Raw genomic sequence first — 21,912 nt, 5'->3', positions numbered from 1 at the left:
AGTCGAACCAATAAAGAATTCTTTTGATCTCAAAGAAATTTAAAATAAATGTAACAAAATTAATAGTTTAAAATGTATGTCTTATTGCCATGTACAATGATTATATTTATAATTAATATATAATTTTAATGTAATCGTAATTTGTTTTTATCTCTTTTTATATATATATATATATAAATAAAATCACTATTAAAGATAAAAATGGAAGGTATTTTTTTAATTTTTAACGACTATCTATCATTTATTAACTTTTCGGAAGGAATTATGGATAATGACTAGGTATTAAAAATCCTTGTAATTTAAAATTAATAGGAATTAGTCATTTTTAATAGTCAAAATTCTAAATATTAATTAGTTGTAAATCTATTGACCGTCACGTAGTACTAAAGGTAATACGTAATACGGATAAAATAATTAGTAAAAACAATACGAGAAACTTGTAAATCAGCTTTTTTCTAAGATATAACCAATAAATGTGTTAAAATAATTCAGTGCTATCGTGAATTTTTTTCACGTTGAAAGTCGACCGTTGTTTTATTTGAATTTATGCGCGTTTGGAGTTTTAATTTTTTTTTTTTACTTTATAGCCTACGAGTAATTACGTAATATAAACACTATTATGATTACAATTCATCTAATATCTATCTACGATTAATTTTATCATTGTCTAATTTTTACTTAACTACGTTGTATTAGAAAAAATAACACTCCACTATTATAAACAAAAATGTCAAAGCATATTATATTAGTAATATGACAATATTTTTTAAATATATTTTTTAATAATACACTTTGTGTACAAAAGAAATATGAGTATGCGATCGAGCAGCAGTCGGAGTAATGTACCAACACGCGAGTATTTAATATGCGTGCCACAAAATAACTTTTACGATGTGCAGACGAATATATATATATAAGTACGAGGTAATAAGAATAACTACTATATAGGTAAAATATTATGATAAAGATAACGGAATTTTCTCGTCATCAAAGCGCATGGAAAATTCAGATATCGAGGCACCACAAAATGTTTAATTTATCTAGCTGAATTAAAAAAAAAAAAAACACTGAACAAAATTTTCACGCTTATACACGCGTTGATGACAACGAAAACGAACATTTAATAAAATTATAACAACTATGTGTCCGGTCAATTGGCAAAACACAATAATATTAACTCGTTTTGTGTTCGCGCACGCGTAGAATCGTATTTATTATGCATAAATGCTGCGTATATCATTTGTCATTACCTCTATTCCGGCGTATCGTCCGATCAGCGTTTAAGGATAACGATTGCCGATTTACGTTATGCGTGTGCGACGACCGATGACGTGTGATACAACCGTCGAGTACAATATTATTATTATCACGATTATCGTTATAATTATTATTATTATTATTATTATTGTTTTTGTTGTACCTGCACAGATATATTATTATTCGGTCGCGTGCGCGTGTGTGCGGCGGAATTGACGGCCGAGGATCGCTGCGGTGAGACGACTGTTCCTGGGCCGGAGAGTGATGGTGTTGCCGGATGCCGCTTCCGCCGCCGACTGTCGTCGCCGCATCGTGACGGTCATGAGCGGCGGCGGTGGTGACCGTGTCGCCGACGTGCTGGCTCGGCCGGCCGGCGAATCGCCGAAAACGCCAGCGCGCGCCAAAAGACGATTGCGACCGCCTCCCGTCTTCGATGACGCCCACCGCGGGCGTCTGAGTTTTCCGCACGCACACACGGACACCCATCGCCACCCCCCCGAAACTCACTCCCGCCGCCTATACCTCGCGCACCCCACACGGCCCCCACACCACCACCACGTCAACCCACATGCCGCCGCCAACAGTCGATCGTCATAATCGCGGCCGTCTTCAAAGACGGTTAGGTATACGATTTAGATATTGTTACATATTATTACGTCATACTATAATATGTGAACGAGGTATATTGACGTGTTCAGATTGATGTTGGAAATAGGGCACCGGGTTATTGAGTTCCGAACGAACAATAAAAGTAAACGTATCTACGTACTGTTCTGGTAGTTCCAAAAAACGTAAATTCGATTTTTTTTTTTTTTTTTTTTGGTGGGAGGGGGAGAAGGTGAGTTTTATTTGAACGCATCCGTGATCCTCTTTCCCCCGAAGACTATTGTCTTTAACGGTTTAAACAGTTTTTTTTACATCTTTCAAGACTCTTACGCCACGTTTTGTTGAAAATACAAACTTGCAGTATTCAAAACATCAAATTGTATAATACTTACAGACTTACAGTGCATGTATTAATACTAAAAAATTGGATGGTATAAGTCTATAAGTAGTAAAAATTACTTAGAAAAAAGTAAATTATTTTTATGATTTAATATGCCTAATGTTTTAATCCAAACATATTTTCAAAGTAACATATGATAGTATATCGTACCTATTATCGATAGTACTATGATCGGATCAACCGGAGTGACGGACCAGTCTCAGGCGGACGAAAGGGGTTCTATTATAATTCACTATACAATAATACTCTACATAACTTCTTACACGATTAATTACTTATATTAAAAAAAAAAAAAAAAAAATCACTATAATTAAGTCAGCAAATAAATTAATACTTATAATATATTTTTAATTAATATTTATTTTTTTTATTAGAAATACAAAAAAAAAAAAAGGAATGGTATAACGGCCATACGGTGAATTACTCGTTAGCGAAAATTACCCTTTCGACCATTTAAAACGGGATTACAATATCAAACAAAAATAAAGGAAAATAACTGGTAACGATGACAATACCAATTAATAATATAAATACTACATTCAAAGAATGACAACAGGATTATATTTTTTTTTCTCTTTGACACACGTGAAACATGGCGTAAATATAGTAGACATTGTCGCGATACAGATTCAATTATACTTTAGAGGATAACAACTTAGTAGAATAAAAATAAAAAATGGTTAAATGGTTAACATCTTAAAAAGATAACTAAAACCTTGGGGGATATTGATGCCTTGATAAATATAATGATTAATATCGATCTATTAACTTTTTATATATTTTTTAATGCTCTAAGTAAACTAAATTCAATGTATTACATTAATACACTACATCTATTTTATATTTTTGTAAAACAACTTTTAAAGAAGATTATTAGTACTTTTATTATCTTTAAGACTATTATCATTACTGTAACATTTTTATAACTCAGAAAATAATTGTTCGAATGAATTTTTATTTATATACATCAATATTTACTAAAAAGTTATCTGCTCAACAATTGATAGTAAAATGTGTGTTTCATATTTCAAAAAAAAAAAAAAGAAACTTTATCTCCACAAAACATTTTAATAAAAAACCAAAGATTTTAAAAGTATCATCCTTAAATAAATTTCAAAGCTTCAAAAATCAGAATTTGAATATTATATTTGTTAAATGAAAAAAAAATGTAATTAAGCATGTTTAATAATTTACTCTTTGTAATTATTGATCAATCGTCTTCGTTATCTGCGTAAGATCGGACCAGTTTTTATACACCATCATGCGAACAATTCAATTTTCGTTAGTAGACCAGAGAAAGTACCTATACCAATGTTTAAACTATACTACATAATATTATATTTAAATTAACTGTAAAATAATATTTTACATGTAAATATTCGTAACATATAATATAAAATTATTTATTTACATGCGTACGAAATGAAACATCACACGTAACTATCTATAGGTGTTAAATTGGCCCTCATACTGTGCCGTGTAATAACAAAAATTATGATTAATAATTAATAAATATAAATTGACTAACAATTATTGATTGATGTTAATTTTTTTTTTTTAATTTTAATTATGACACTGATTTGAAAACGAAAACTTGATAACGCACTTCACAATTTGCGTGTCGTATAAAGTCAGTTAAATCGACATGTTTTCAATGAGTAGGCATGAATAAACAAATGTTTGACGACTGAATTCTAAGATAGGTTTAAAGATTTCAAATCTACTGAAAAACGATTTTGTCTTGCACACGTCTGTTTTTTCCAATCGACGCATGTATAGAAATTTAACATGTATCGAAATGAAACCGATTTAAAGCCATTTTGATTCAAATTTGAAAAATCAAATTCAACGAGGTTCGCGCACCTGATTATCACGTCTATAATTACCTATATACCTTCATAGATACATATATACACACGCCATACGTTTACGTCGTTCACAGTTCTCGGTAATTTTAACTTCTCGCCCTCTATGTCGATATCACGTGCTTAGTATTTTACAAATCCGAAACACTCGATTGATGGTGTTGTTTTTCAACTTCCAACTATCGAGGCCCGAGGGCGAACGTATATTTCCATCAACGCAGTATAAAGTTGCCATTTTTAAACGCGGTATAATATAACTTGTGCGATAAATAGTTTGGCTCGAGGTCGTTAAACCGCTGGTCGTAGTCAAAGCTATACACATAAGACACTGTTTTTTCGCGACCATTATACGTCAATAAGCGCGCGCACGCACGTGTGTGTTTAATTAAAAACACTAGCACCGCATACTCTATTATACAACGGTTAAGTATACAGACAAGCGTATATTTTTAACGGCAGCCGTTTAACTGCGGGGCCGTCGCACCACCCGTTATTGTGACTTTATTACACCTGGGCACCATCATCAACATCTTGTTTAATAACATAAAAAGACCAACCACCCGGATACTATGTATATAATGATATTATGTTATATATATACGCCATAATATACATATTTATACGTCTCGGTATACTCGCTACTAAGTTTAAATACTCGTCTCCCAATCCTGCTAACCACCCCTGGCCGTGGCGCACACAACCACGTTTATCGACAGCTCGCTCGCAGTAATCGCCGACGAGTGCACTATTTGGGTACACACAGTATGTATAGCAATTAATTTGCTAAAATTTTTAGAGATGTATTTATAAGAATTTTCCACCCAATGACAGATAAAAACCATTTAATGATATATATATAAAAAAATTCAAATGAAATAATTTTCATACGTCAATTTCATAGCACTATATTTTCAATTGTTTAAATATTTTATATCATTTAGCATTTGAGGAGAACGTGTCATGTGTTCTTAACAATTTTTTATTTCGATTGAAACCAACTTTTTTTCCATATAAATACTTAATCAAATGACTCATTTTACAAAAATAATCGAATTTTTTTTTTTTTTATTGAACTTAAGCCCGGCAACTAGGGCCATTAGCTGTTTGTAAGGGTTACGTTGTAGGTTGGTACGGTAGGTTGTATTTTTTATGATTGTTACGGTTGATAGCAAACACGTGTATGTGTGGCAAGGTTTTTAACCACTATGATCCTGAGTGGTCACCCATCCGGGAGCTAGTAGCTGTGGCCGTTACTTACTCTCAGTCGCATTCCGCGACTGGTAGCAGCCAACGCGCCACGCCAAGCCACTATAATCGAATTTATTTAATATAAGAACGTCATTATGCGGAATTCAAGAGTGTGTATTTGTATAATACAGACACACTAAATATTTTACAGATTTTTATTGAAATGTATTAACGATTTTTAAACGTAAGTAATGAAGTTTTAAAGATTGTAGGTTTCAGAAATTTTTAATGACAAAATAGTTAATTTTTTTTAATTTCAATTTTGATCAACTATTACTCAACCTTTTAAGTAGATATTAACTATCTTAAATTATCTTACATTTTCTTTAAAATATTGCAGACTTTATCGAATTCTATAGGTACTCAACAATGATGACTGACGTCAACATTTCAATTATATGTAAATTAAATTAACTGTATTTTTGTGAGTTATTATACTTAATTTACATTTTAGTATATTTTGTTTAGTTTCTATTATTATATTTAGCTTTTTTAATATAAAAAACTATAAAAATTCAGCAACTTCAGCAGAAGTAATACGATACACAAAATAAATTACCAATGAACACTGATTACTGACAATCAACAAGTATCTACTAAAAACATTAATTTTACACTCACACATTTTATTTTATGTAGGTCTATATACATATTATTTACATATTATTTTTAAAAGGTATTTATCAAATCTGCTTTAAGTGTTTTACCTTCGACAACAACCGTATATTATTAAATATTACTAATTAAATTAATTTACACAATACATTAATTATTCATATTTCACATTGAATTTATTATTGTTTTAGATTATATTATATTTCATAAGTATAAATAAGTGTTTTCCGAGTACTTGTTTTACTTTTTAAATCTTTCGTACTCAATCCCTATGCATTCTATGGTCCCATTTACGTTTTTATGTATTTAGAGTATAGTACCCGTAGTAAGTCATCGAAATTTTGCTGTAGAAAGTATTTTTACATTGTCGTAGGCAGGCAGGCTCAATAAAAAATAAAACCAACCTATATTCACCATCCTTCTATCACCCCTTAGACACTTTTTTTTTGTAATACTCGATTTATTCCCGAGCATTAATTGCACATTAATCCCATTCGTGTGCACACAGTTTATTCGATGACTGCAGCAGTAGTGGTTAGCTACCTATACAGTTTAGTATAGATGAATAACGAATTATAATTTCATTATTATTATACAGGAAGTATGTATTAAAATTTATAATAGTCATTACTCTGAGATTAATATGCCATTATAGTGAACATTGCTGGGTATTTGTGTAATAAAAATCCAATATTCAAGTATTTCCAGTATTTAATCCTTTGTGTATTTGAATCACATTTCGCCTCGTGCGTCAATTACTACGATCATCTTTTGAAATAATTTTTAATTTTAAAACTAAAAAGGTCGTTTGACTTTTAATTTTATTAAAACACACATGATTATAGAGAGCCCTTTTTTCGTGATATTAATTTTAATTGATTGAAAAACACTCGAAGACTACTCAACACGTAGCCGTCGTTGTAGCCGATGTTGACGGTGGCACGTGCACAAGTATTATTTGACGACGGAGTGCTTGCACAAAATGGTCAGTCGATATTTTATAAAAAATAATTTTATATTAAAGAAAAATATTGATGAAATAAGTACTTCATTACTAAGAAAAATAAATAAATGAACTCAATATAATAAATAAAATCAGCAAAATCACTATTTATTTCAATTTTTTTTTTTTTTAGTTGTCTTAAATATAAATAAAACATATTTATATTTTATCTTAATTAATAATAAATTACTATTATTATTTATTTTTATAGTTTCTTTATTTTTCAAATCATTAATATTATGGACGTTACTTTATAATCTGATTATTAATATAAATAACTATTTAAACAAATAATTTCAGCTTTAAATCAAAGTGTACAAAAATCAATAAATAAAATAACTATACTATATTTATTATTTAACTACGTATACAAATCATACCTTTTTTAATGTAAGATGCTATGCTACACTTAAATAACTTATAGCAAAGTTCATAAAAAGTATACATTTTTTTCATTTTTTTTAGTAATTAGACAACTTTGAAAAATATTGTACCTATCATTATTAAAAACGATAGTTTCTTTTTATAATCAATTTTATTTAATTCAGATTTTACGCAGTATAGTGCACAAAAAAGAGAAATGCAAAACTGAGGACACTCCAGATTTTACATTTGCACTCCCAGTTAACAGTTTCTACGAACAATTAATTTCACAAATCGCATTTTACTTAAGAAAGCATGAATTTGAATTTGTTTTATACTTAATCGATTTAAAAAATACATTTTTATACAAGAAATGCCTTTTTTCAAATAAATTATATTTTTAACTTTATACTTTTTCTTTAATTTTAAATTTATATTAACTTATAATCGCGATCTGTTTTATTGATTTATATAGAATATAATTTGACTACTTAACTTATCTTAGTAAGTCCATGCAAAAACTAGTTAATATTTCAATTTCAATATTATCAATATCCGATTACAGAGAAAAAATAACAAAATCCTATAACTCTTAATATTTACCTATGACAAGTAAAAATAATAACATTCCTCAAAAATGTAGAGCTGTATAACTTGGCAAAAAACATTGTAAATAACTAATGTAAAGAAAGTTTATTGTTTACTAACGACCACAGTTTTTTGGTAAATGTATACTAAAAAGAAACTACAATAAAAATAATTGGTTTTTCGACAGTACACCAATACTTTTAAGTACACACTGTACGGAAATATCTACATCATAACGTTGGTCTTTAAAATTTCCAATATGTATTAGATATAATATTATTTCTAAGACTATCCGTCTTTTAAAATAATCTCTTAATAGAATTTTCGGGCACTTGGTATCACTCTACGAAGAACGATTTTATTAAATTGGTGAATTTCTGATGAGTAAAGACGTTAAGTCCACGTGTAGCATGTACCGTATGCTCACGTGCGCGCATACAGCCCTTACGTCTGCAAAGTCCAAAAACGTTCCGTGAATAGCTTATTAGGCGACAGACGAAAAAACAAACCATCTCCGACGATTGTATTTGTGCTCCGAATATACCATACTCTCATCCGTTTCGCGTTTGTATGTGTACAGATTTTATTTTCCTAGCCAGTAAACACATTTATAAAGAAACATGCATATTACAAACACTGTTACGCAATAGCCGACGGGCACCTGAAAAAATATAGTTGTATTTTTGTACATCATCTATATCACTATTTTTTTTTTTTTTTACATAGTAAATTCGATTAATCGAAATTATTTTACTCTAACTCTCGTGCAGTTGGACTGTATAAAAAACAGGTTAATCAATTTAATTTTAATGATAGAAAAATCTATTATTTGAAACTTAACGTTATCTCTAGACAGGTATCAAAAACCTTTAAATTATTAGTGTAGAATCTTATGTTTTTGATTTAGACTGATGACTGATTATAATTAATATTAATTTTATATATCCCGTGTACGAGTTGACTAAAAAATAACCTTTTTTCTGCCACTAAAGGCGTACATTATTATTCATTGTAATGGTCTCAAAAAAAAAAAAAAATTGTTCGACAATATTATTGTATCAAATGCATGTCATTTCAGTCAATCGTCATTTTCTTTAGTTATTTTATTGATATTTTTCAACGCGTGGAGCATTCAAGAAACAATTCAAAAATGGCATACGCCCCGTTATATAAAGGACACATGAAACAGGCATAGTACTAATTAGGCTAGAGTAAATAGCCACCAAGACCTATATGCCAGACAATTTTTCACCCTGAAGTACCCAGATAAAGCTTAATGCTGATAATAAGTTAAACCTCAACAATTTAAAATACCATATAATAAATCGTACTTATTCACCCGAAAAAAAATTTTTTCATAATACGATTAAGAGTAATACGTTTTAGTCACCTCCATAAATCGAAAAAAAATTTCTGGGATGTCTAAAATTAGAATTTTTATTAGCTCAAATAAAATTAGTTTTAAGTGTAACTTAACATACGCTTATTAAATACGTATATATATAATGCACATATATACATAATATAGTTTATATATATTTAAAAAAAAAAATAACCAATAACGACAGCAATGATTTCATTGTTGTAATTCTTGAATAATAATTTTCAAAATAAGAGTTATTTTTCGATTATAATCAAATGATTTATCGTTGATTCGATAACGGCGGCGATGGTACATTATCTCTGGAATAAACAATCAGTTGTCGTAACGCGATCGTTTCTCAAATGAATCGCATTAAATACAATTGCTTGTCGCAATAAGAAAAAAGTAATCATGAAAGTTGAAAAAGGTAAAAATAAAGATATTACTTTACATTTTGATATCGTTTGCGTTTCTATGCTTTCAAACACACTTCAGCATAAAAATCATATTGTTATATTGCTATTCTACTCATTATTATGTAATAAGAAGGAGAATATTCCTAAATAGAAAAATTCCTGATGACTTTGACTTACTCAATTTCAGTACAATATTATACCAATAGGAGGACCATTTTTAAAAGGATAATCTACAAATTGGCTTACTAAGTTTAGGTTCGCTCATTTTATAGTAAACAAAGATAAGTTGGCAAAATTTAATAAACGACATGGTTGGCTTAATTTTCAAAAAAATCTATTCTTCGAGAAAAGACAAAGAAAAATATGATGTCATTTTTAAGTTCATACGAACTTCATTTAACGTTTTTGACTATCTTGCGAGTAAAAATTAATCTTAAAATAAAATAAATGCTTTTAATTAATGAAGTTTATTTTATCTACAAATTTTTTGAATAGAATTAACTTACTTTAGTTTGATATTTTTTTTATTTCACTTCAATAATTCAATATTCTCACAAAATCAAATTTTCCTATGAGTTCCTTGAATTTAAAATTATCGAGAGTTTACAATTGCATATCGTTTATTTTTTAATAATTTTAGCTTAATAATTTTATTTTCTATAGAAATATGGTGAAAGTTGCTTTTATGTACCTGTACCTTATTTTTATATAAATATAACCCAAAATCAGCATTTTAACCATCCACATTGTGATATCTACAATATACGAATATACAAGAATTTACAATTCTAAAGAATTCTTTTGGTTTGTATACGTACCTATATGGCTGTATAAAAACAATAATTTGTATAGAACAAATTATATTTTAAGTCTACAGTAGATTAATACAACTTGTTAAATTAAAAACTATTGAAAAAAAAATAAGTAAATCTTTATACACCTAACTTATTTAAAAGTAAATATTCGCCTTTAACTGTTTAATTTCCAGCTTTGTATACATACTGGTTATACAAATTTGTTACTAAAATATTAAAAATTTGGTTTTCCTCTCAAAAAACATACTTACTTGCTTTAAACTATCGTCTGGGGCAAAAAAAAATGCTTAACCATTTTTGCGTTTAGACTGTTTTTGAGATCCAGCGGATCGCATCGGACATTATAAGTCATCCTATTTCATATTTTATCATATACATCGAGTGTTTAATTATGTATTTGTTGGTACATACCTATTGTATATATTATAATATCAATGAAGTGGTTTTGAGGGAGAAATTACGGACCGATGGCGTATTGCGATAATAATAATTAATAATACAACGTAATGTGTTATAATACAACTATATATAATACAACTGCGTTCGGGTCGCGATGAGTGTAAGGGTGGTATTCAAATTACGTTCAAAAGGCAGCGCCGTTGCTTCTTCCCAGGAATAAGAAACAGCACAGGTGCGCCGACACACAACTTACTATGGGTCCGTCCACTCGATGTATACATTCACGATTATTTTTAATAATTCAAATGCGGGCGTAATGCTATGTATAGTACATACATATGTATAAATATATATATATATATACATACACACTGTTTCAAATCGTAATGAAAATCGGTCGAGTCTTAAAGGGTTGGATGTGTCTATGTGTGTGTGTGTAAGCGCGCGTAACCCATTCACTTTGATTATTTATTTCAACTGAAACAGAGACTGCGGCATAGCCTTCGCGGCGCTAGAGCGTCTTTTAATTAACGTTCTCAACTCTCGAAAACCAGCGTAATTATTTCGTCCAACTACCGTGTGGAAAAACGTCTTCGCTCGAAGGCTAATACTCGTGCGCATGTGTTTGTTTGTGTGTGTGTGTGTGTTTGTATGCCTCGTATCGAAACTGTTGCGGCGCCAGCAACAGTTGTTTTCGATAATAAACCGTCTCATTTCGTTTTCTCTGTGCACATAACACCATCGTTTGATAGTTCTTAATAAATAATAATAATATATATCGTCGTCAAAGTCGCGTACTTAAATGATGAAGAGTCTCAAGACTTTTCTGCTTTTCCGCTATTTCTAAAGTGTATTTTAAAACATATACATTATCTACAGAACACAATACTGTGGGATTGTCGGTCGCTGTTTTCGACAAGAAGATTAACTACTATTCAGTCGTCGATTACAAAATACTATTAAAATAATTAGTCATGACGTAATAATGTTATGTTCTCTTCACCACGCGAATGCACATATTAATGTGTACCAAACACCTTTAATAAATAAACAATAAACATTAAAAGACATCTATTTTCAAAAAAATAAAATAACAAAATAGCTTTTTAAATTATTTATTACCTATATTATTAACATTTTTAAGTAACAAAATATTGATCCAATAAATGGTCTATCCTTAATTGCCCTCGTGTGAAAACATATAAGGACTATAAAAAATAAAACCAATATGAATAGAAGCTTATAATAGTTTTAAGGAATAAATTGAATTAATTAAATAAAGAATAAACATATTATTTTGCCTTAAAATAATATACAATTGTATTTATTTTATTATTTACAAATACACAATAAATTAGGTATCATAAAGATCTTTAACACTTCCTCTGTAAAATGTAATGATCCGTTAGAACTTTTCAGATCTTGTTCTTTTAATAAATACCTTATAAAACCGTTATATCATCTATAGTACTAAAATACATTGAAATTTCAAAAAATATAGTACCTGCAAAATGAGGAATAAATCCCCAAAAAAAATTATGAGCAATTAAAAAAAATTATAATAATCTATCAAGTTTTTTTTAGACGAAAGTTTGCTCAATCGCATTGCACCGTATCAATAGCGTCTATTATATAGAATTACTATAATATTATATACTAAAAATTGCATCTTTTATGATTTCCAAACTTAAGATTACCTCCGTAAGCTTTTTGGAATTGTGAAATAACTGGTGATATTCTAATCTATGTGGGAAACTTAGGCATTAAGTTCTTTAGAGACGATTGGAAAGCTGGATAGATTAATAGGGGCAAGAATTCAACGATATTCGAGTAAAAATATATATAGTAGCTGTATCATTAAATAACGCGAGTCATTACCATATTTTGTTAACATTTGATATTCAACGTAAAATCACAATTTTTATTATTTTATTGCAATTAAAAAAAATTGTATCATTTTACATTAAAATTTAAATAAAATTATTATTTTTTATACATAATACAATTATAAAATATTCAGAGTTATTCTACGCTAATAATATTAATTTATAATGTTTGATATTTTCGCCGCCGCGGTAACATTTTAAAAATACAAAATAATATTACACACATTCCGCAGCTGAAACATAATTTAGTCGCTAATGCTTATTTCAAGCCGTTCCGCCACGGACCGATACACACACGCACACGATCGATTGTTATTACTAATCGCATTTATATTGTCTTATTTTGGTATGGTAATTGTGTCATCTATAAATTATTATATAATATAAAAACTTAGATTTCGTACCGACGCGTTATTGGCCGCCGCCAGCTCGTCGGTGCGTGGGAATTAACGCGACCGCCGTAACTCTCACACCGTGTGTTGTCATGTTAACACCACTGTGGTAAAAACTTTTTATTTTTTTCTCTAATTATAAAAAAGTGTTTCGTAGTAACCTTGTAACCCACATGAACTAATTATTATTAAATATATAGGTATATGCTTTTCATGAAGATTAGCGTCAAAAAAGGATACTTTATAGTTACCTGATAAAAATAGTGAATTATACAATAATTTATAATCAACCAAACTTTTGTATTTATTTATTGTTCATAAGATTATTCATACACACACATTTACACGTACACACATTACAACAATTTCATAACAAACACGCGCACCCTATCAGTTCTTCACCGATAATCTCGAACACTGCTGATCAAGCTACATAAATCAATACACACACAAGGAGGTAGCGCACGAAGTATTAGGGGAACGGATGTGCATGATCAATTATATTGTGCCCCCTCTCCATCCCGTACAGGTATAATGTGTGGTCCATGATAAAAATAATCAGCGGATATTCCAAGCACATATATTAAACTAAAAACTATTAAAGTATTTATTTAAACTTTATAACATTTTATATTCAAATTTAGTTACACTCTCCTTTGAAACGGACAAACGTAAAGCTGGGATATCAAATATTATTTAGTAAGCTCTTTGCCTAGACAACATAAGTCACATGACGTCCTTTTTGATCAAGACCAACCTTATTAATAGCTTATAATTTATTATTCTGTAATATGTTTATGTAGATAGTGTATATTAAAAATTTGTCAACCTTATAACTCTTTGTATGTCAATGGCCATAGTCGCCAAGGCTTATTTTTAATAAAAAAAAAAAAAAAACATAACACGTCGATATTTATTCCAATGTTAAAACCAATGAAATTAAAGTTGTAATATTACGATCTACTTGTAGGATAAACACGAGATATACGATATCTATGCATATATGACGTCCTTTTAAATATTAAAATAAAATCAAAATTAACATAAAAAGTTTTGTTTAATTATTTTTTAATACCTCAAATTTGAGTTATTATTTTATTTTTATTTTTAATATGTATCCTAAATCAAAAATACCGTACTAACATACCTAAATTGATTATCCACACGGTTGTATAAAATTTAATTCGAATACCACGCAGCCCAATACTTTATATTCTATATTTTTTACCTAAACTACTACTTTATATTTTCAATAAAAATATATTTCAAGTAAGTTCACATCTACTATTTTCTCTGCATTAACCCTCGATGTAACATAATATGCACTCTGTAAAAATAAATCTATAAATTGGCAAAATTAAATACTAATTTTATGGTTAAGTCCACACATAAGTACCTAAAATATAATTGTATTTTCTTAGTATATTTTTAGATTTTATGTCATATTTATTCATTCATAAGACGTCGATTTAATATTTAAGTATATTTTGTATATGTGTATACTTTAACTAGACTAGTGGCGTAAACATATTTTTTTGAGAGGATAAGAGATTTAAAAAATGTTTTGAATTTTCTGTGGATTTATTATAATTATATAATTTATAAATTTTTTTTACAATAATGTATTTTGATTAAATACATTTGATATTAATAATAATATTTTAATATAAAGTAAGTTTTTGATTATTTAAACATTTTCAAAAAGGGTTTTCAAACCCCCTAATCATTTCATCACGCTGGATACGCCATTGACTATAACCATTGAAAATGTGTTTACCCTTAAAATTAATCAATAAGGACTCTCACATGTTCGCAGTAAACTAAATTTGTTATTAACCAAAATAAACTGATAAGTGATAACTAAGGATGAGAAGTTATAGGATTTTCATATTTTTTTCTGTATCTTCTATTTATAGCTAGGTGAGATAAAAATCTGTTTTATAACCTAATGAATCGAAATTTGGTATTTAAATTTTGCATATTTTTGCATATATTGGTAGTTTTCTTAAAAGTTGCATATTCATGTTTTTTTTGTGCATAAAAATGCATATTTAGTAAAATTATGTGGAATTTAATACAACTGACATGAAAAATTTATTATTTTATAGAATTGTATGTGTTCGTAGTCTACAATAATCAATAAAATAAAAATGCAGATAGCAAATTTGAACATTATAGAATTATAACATTTAATAGTAGGTAGGTATATAAAAGTAAATCTAGGATTAGTATCTTATCTAATAGTTTATTACTCAATTAGTCTGACCAATCATTTTTATATTGATTTTTATACTATATATTTATTTTTATATTAATTATTTTATCACTCAGTTAAAAATTATTTATATTTTAATAGAAACAAATTTAATGGAATATTATTTATATTAATTTATTTTAAACATGTTTTTATTTATGGGAAAAATTGCATATTATAATATATTTTTTGCATGTTTTTAAATTTTTTATGCATATATCATAATTTTTCCTTGCATATTTGCATGCATATTTTGTCTATTTTAGCTCCTATAACTTCTCATCCCTAGTGATAACATACATTAGCTATATAGTTTACAAATTGTAATTTAAGCATTGTCAATGGATAAATTATGTCAGTTTTACTGTCCAATTAATGATATAATAGATAATATGATATTATATAATGTTAATAAATTATTTTTCCATGTCAGCAATTTTTTTAATAGTAAAAATGGTCCAAATTTTTCATTCAACACTTATCTTAACACTTATTTTTTTTATATTATATTAACATTTATTTTAGGTAAATATCATAAAAGCTCACATTTTCCACCAAGTTAAGCAATATTATAACAAATATTTAATAACTATATTATTTTAATTCTGTCTACCACAATTATACAAGAAGAAAGATCAATTGAGGTATATTGTAGATGCTTTGCAGAAAAATATACTTATAATTGGCATTAGAATAAAGTGTTTTTTTTTTTTTTTTTTTTTGTATCCAAATAAATTGTATGTAGCAGTAAAATTCATCAATCTTAAATATTGGGACTAAATAAAATAAAATATATTGGAAAAATGTATGAGTAGTTAAGTTAGATATTCAAAATTAAAATAGATTTTTAAAAATAAATATTTCTTTTTTTCTAATAATTTTAATGATTTTAATAAAATAGGTACAAAAAAAAAGAGTGTAATTAAGTAACCAGTATGCAGTACAATAAAATTGGTATAGATTGTACCTCATCATTAAATAAACCACTGTAATGCATGTATTAAATTGGAATCAAATAATAAACCATTAAACACGAAAACGATTTTATATAAATATATCATAAAACATACTTAATAATGTAGACTAATAACTGTCAGTTTTCAAAATTGTTTTGTGTGTACATTGATGTATCATGGATTTCAAATTAAACACATGCGTTAAAAGGACCTTATGGACACCTACGTACTAAATTTATTTTAATGCCATTGACCAAACATAAAATGTATATTTTAGATAGGTTGTGATTATGCTTTGCGCTAAATTTTAGTTTATTTATTCACAATAAAGATATAGTTCAGTCAGGAATGGATTTAACAATTTTCCACTCCTATACAAAAAAAAAAAATTGCCGTTATGATTTTAAAAAAAAATCACCCCTGTATAACAAAATATCCTTACATAATATCATTTTCTATGTATTATGGAATTATTTTTTCATTTAACTTAAATTCAATAAAAAACTTTCGATTCAAACACAACATTTTTTCTTTATTTTTATTAGGTAGACGAGAAAAAAAATATAAATTTATAAAATAATTATTTGGTTATATAAGTAGTTTTAATGTTAATTCATTATTTTTAAAATGAAAATTTCAAGAAAAAAATTAAGGACTTTTCTATACAAGAACAAGATAAATATTAAATATAATTTTGCTGCGTATTAAATGCTACCTTATGCGGATGCATAGTTCGCAGTACCTTAAATCCGCCACTGAGTTCAGCTGCTATTAATAAGGATACAAACATTCAAATCAATAAACAGTGGTCAGGTGATGTGATCTTTAATATAATTATTTATCTTTTAAAACAATTTATCAAAAAAAAAAAAAATCTCTCTTTTTGAGCAAAACATTGATTTTTTAATAACCAATGATTTTTTTTCTGTCTATCATCATCTCTTAGTGCATTGAAAATGTTTCAACTTTAAACATTAAAATTTATTTTAAGTAGAAAACCTGACCTTGTGAGAGGATCAAAAGTAAAAAAAATTTCAGTACTTGAAACTTATTTAAAAAATTAAGGAGAATCGAAAGTTTTTAGGCTAAGTCAGTATTCGTCAAAATCGACTTGGTTTTTTGTTATAATTCAAAAACAAACAACAATAAGTACTACGTACAATTCTCACCAAATTTTTATACTATAATTGTCTATACATAATACAACATGTCAACATATAAAATATTTTTAATCTTTTTAAGCTATTTATAAACATTTTCAATTTTTTCTATTAATAGCTATAAAAGATTATTTGTTGGCTCAGAATTTTTGAAAATTTAATACAATAATATACCACATAATTTTTTTTATATCTGTACAATAATATTTTTTATATAAATTTTAAACTCAAATTTGTCAAAATAGCAAAAATTTACTCATTACATAGAATTTGTGGTAAAAGTATAAAAAATCTACAATTTAGCTGAGTTTCGAACATTTTAATACAATATTGTAACTTAAAACTTTTTTAAAAATATACAATGACAATTATTTTTATAGTTATTTAAAATTAAAATTAGAATGAAATTATATATTTTATTATGAATAACAATGCTCATTATTTTGTCAAAATCTAAAAATATTATTTATGAAGACTTAAAACTTTTTCCTCCATTATAAATTTTACTATGCATAATGACATTTTTAATAAATACCTATATAGTGTAGTTTTATAATATTATCTATTTATACTATTTAACCTATCCACACTACAGTTTTATAATAGGATGATATTAAACTGTAAATTCAAATAACAAAAAAAAAATATAACGTGGTAAAAGTATATATTATTTTAATAATTAAATACTTTAAAATAAAAATGAAGTAAGTGTAATGCTTTTGAAAAAAAAATTAAATCAACCTACTGTAATTCTTATGGTAAAATATATAAATTTAATAGTTAATCAAAAAACATATCATGATATTAACTCTACCAGACCGTCTCAGCTTAAAATCATTTTTCGCATAAAATTATACATCATTGAGTTCAAATTTAACATACCCATTGTTGTGGCAATGACACCAACTATACAGCAGAATAAATCCAACTTGTTCACCATTTTTTTTAGCTTAAATCTGTTAACAAATTATTTTAATACTTCATAAAAAAAATTATTTTTCTTATGTAGTACCTAATAGAGTATGGTCAATCTATCCGTTTATGAATTTATGATTAGGGTAAAAACACAAGTTTTTAATATAGATACTTCAAATTATTTATAGTAATTTTTAATGCGTTTTCAACAATGGCTGACAAAAAGCGAATTGTTTATTAAACCGATATCGTTGTATAAATGAATAAAAAGGGTAACCGAGAAATATATTGTATATAAGTACCTACATGCATACAGAACATTCAGGTAATTTAAACTTTGTAAAATTGTTTTATTTTAAAAACACAAAAATCGTCAATGATGAAGTGTTTACTATTAAATGAATCACCCTGAGTACATATTGGCATATTGCCTATATTTACATATATTTTTTACAAGTCCTAATATAAAATACCTATGCATATATGTATAACATATGTGTATGATATATTCTTCGTTGCGACATCGTTCACAAACACTGTCTATGCGCAGTTCAGTATATTTCTGTAGAATATTCGATACACCTGCTACACCCATCAGCGCTTGTATAAATGTATAATACTCGTAAGTCAGTATATTCGTATATTTTTACGTGTCCATTCATGACTGTTTATTATATATATATATATATATATATATATATATATCCTTGCCACGTTATGATTGGAACTTTCCACGGCCATCAGCCACCATCCCGTTTTACCATGACCGACTACGACTATATTGAAGTACGTATAAATGGTAGAATTTACTCAAAATCGATTTATATCTTACATCATATTAAACATTTCTGACTTAACTAGTTTTTGCGGTCAAATGCGTCGCATCGATGTAATTGTGTTCAATGCATGATGTTAATAAGTGAATAAATAACTCTGATAATGGTAAACTCTGACCTTGAAATGTTATTGATGCAAATAAAAAAATGTAAGCGTGTGTAAAATTCTATGTGAACCAAATATGTATTTACAGTTTAAAAAAAACTGCATACTATTATAATGGCATTTTATGAATTTTAACCTAATACAACTTATGAAACCAATTTGTACAATTCAATACATCAACGCGACAACGAGCATCAATAATACTGGGGTTTATTATAAAATAACATAATTTTAATTTTAATCAGTGATATTAAATATATTTAAGATATCGAAATCCAACGATACGTGTCTTATTTACTGAAAATCGTCTAATAAAAACTGTATTTAGTTTAATCTGTTAATAAAAAAAAAAAAGAAAAACCACAAAAATATTATTATATATCATATATAAAAATTAAAAGTAAATACATAAATAAATCAAAAGTACAAGTTACATTAATATAGATATATAATTAGTTAATATATATACATCTGATTTACTTACATTTTATTTCAAACTTATTTAAATGAAAACTTTATATTTTTAAGTATAATACTGTATACAATTAACAAAGTTTTATATAAATAACAGTAAGATAAAGCTTAATTTCCTTGAAACTAATAACACCCTCCGCCTGCCTAATATGTAAAATACATATGCGCTCGTAATACAACTTAACATCTTGATTCTTGACAAGCTCTAAAGTGTATAAACAAAGATGCTATATTATATAGGTTAAGGAGATGATGGGTGACTACGGGAATAGAGCCAAATCCTGCTTGCTGTCAATTATTATCGGATTATGGAAATATTGAATTGAGGTAAGAAAAGAAAAGTCTTAGCATAATTCATATTATATAAGTACATGTTGCTTCAGAATTACGTTAACCGAATTTTTTTTTTCAAGTTTAAAAACAAACTAAAATTTAATAATTTATTGTATTTTATTTAAAATTATAATCCATGGCATAATTATAAAGGTCTATTTATATTTAAAAGATCTTAAAAATTATTTTACAATAGTTAACTTTTTGCAAAAAGAAAAAAATTTGTTAAAGTTAATAATTAATTTGTTATTAACAGATTATTTTTTGTTAGATATCACATTACCTGGCCAAGTTGATTGGCGTCTATTACTGCAGACTATCAATCTTCACTACGTAAATATCTTTGTAGTTATCCTAATTGTCAATAAATAAATTAAAATTTAGTGTGACGCTGTGATACATAATTTCAACTAGCATGAACAATATATATGTTGTATAGTGTATATACATATATGAATTTAAATATACTGGATGTGTATTCTGATCCTCACTCACAGAGAAAATGTGTATAGAAAATGTTTAATGTCAATATTTTCAAGCATAAAGTAATTGGTAAATGTTCCATATATTATATTTATGTGTTGAAATGATGATATGTTACAGGAAAAGAAAACATTTTATATCATGACCAGAAATATTGACTAATATTTATAGATTCATTAAATGCTTAATGGTTATACAATTAATCAGTAAATTAATAAATGTTGGTTGTGAGTTAATATTTATAACGCAAAGTCGTTATAATATTAGTATTATTTGTAAAGTTCATAAAAAATTCACAAAATTGTACCTATTGTATGACATATTAAAAGTTATTAGCCAAGCATAGAATACTGAATAAATATTTATGCAAAGCAAACTAAAAAAATAATCAAACGTTTCAAAGACCTATATTAGCTTAAAATAATTACTCTAAATACTTTTAAAATTGCATCGTGCATAGAAAATAATTATTTAGTTTAAGTTATTATTATGAAATTGTAAAAATTGCTTCAGTCAAAATCGTTATATTATACTTTTATAAAAAAAAAAATGTGCGTTGATTTTTTATGTGAAAATATTACTTTATTTTAGTACTTTATATCATACAATTCATCATTTCCGAGCTTATTTTATTTCTTTTATCCGATTTTTGATTAAATATAACATAATTATATAAAATATACTTCCGACAGTTTATAGAGGTTACAGCTCAAGCATCTCAATCCGTCTTTAAGCAACAATTTACTCTCATCACATCAATAATATAGCAAATTACAATAATAAATTAACAAGTTTTTAATTTTTATTTAACATTTAGATTTTGAACTTTCCACAGTTACCATCTACACGAATTGGTAATGTTTAGCCTTCCATGGAGAATGATTTTCATAGAATTGTTGAATATGTAAATCAATTCCCACATTTGGTATTGCAATTGAATCCATTTATGTTAAATTACGTTTGGAAATATTGATTTATGACAATAGTACCAAGAGCTGTACAATATTCAACCAGGAGATCAGAACAAATAATTTTGTAGAAAACTACCATGCGTCACTGTTAAGAGTGATAAAGCCACATCCCAAAATATTGGAGTTTCTAACTATAATTAAATATATTCAAGATAATTTGTTTGGTGAAATGAACAGTTTCATAATAATATAATAATATTATTTAAGT

The 21,912-nt window shown here is 27.2% G+C and overlaps 1 protein-coding gene and 1 long non-coding RNA gene across 2 annotated transcripts in view; one reads left to right on the top strand and one right to left on the bottom strand.

The window, feature by feature from the left end:
- The window catches only part of LOC112603219 (zeta-sarcoglycan), a 132,367-nt gene extending 130,826 nt beyond the window's left edge, over positions 1-1,541 (bottom strand). Inside the window, exon 1 of the mRNA XM_025351707.1 lies at positions 1,251-1,541. The gene's annotated coding sequence lies outside the window, so the exon portion shown is untranslated. The remainder of the gene's footprint in view (positions 1-1,250) is intronic.
- A 17,506-nt stretch (positions 1,542-19,047) lies between these two features.
- Positions 19,048-20,905, top strand: LOC112603275. The gene is made up of 3 exons (XR_003115153.1): positions 19,048-19,287; positions 20,158-20,244; positions 20,522-20,905. It is a non-coding gene; the product is annotated as an uncharacterized LOC112603275 (long non-coding RNA).
- The last annotated feature ends 1,007 nt before the right edge of the window (positions 20,906-21,912 follow it).

The sequence above is a fragment of the Melanaphis sacchari genome, unplaced genomic scaffold, assembly GCF_002803265.2.
Source record: "Melanaphis sacchari strain LSU unplaced genomic scaffold, SCAv2.0 Contig9_pilon_pilon, whole genome shotgun sequence".
In the NCBI taxonomy this organism is placed as follows: domain Eukaryota; kingdom Metazoa; phylum Arthropoda; class Insecta; order Hemiptera; family Aphididae; genus Melanaphis; species Melanaphis sacchari.
Note: the sequence above shows the minus strand (reverse complement) of the source record. Positions and strands in the feature narration are given on the sequence as shown.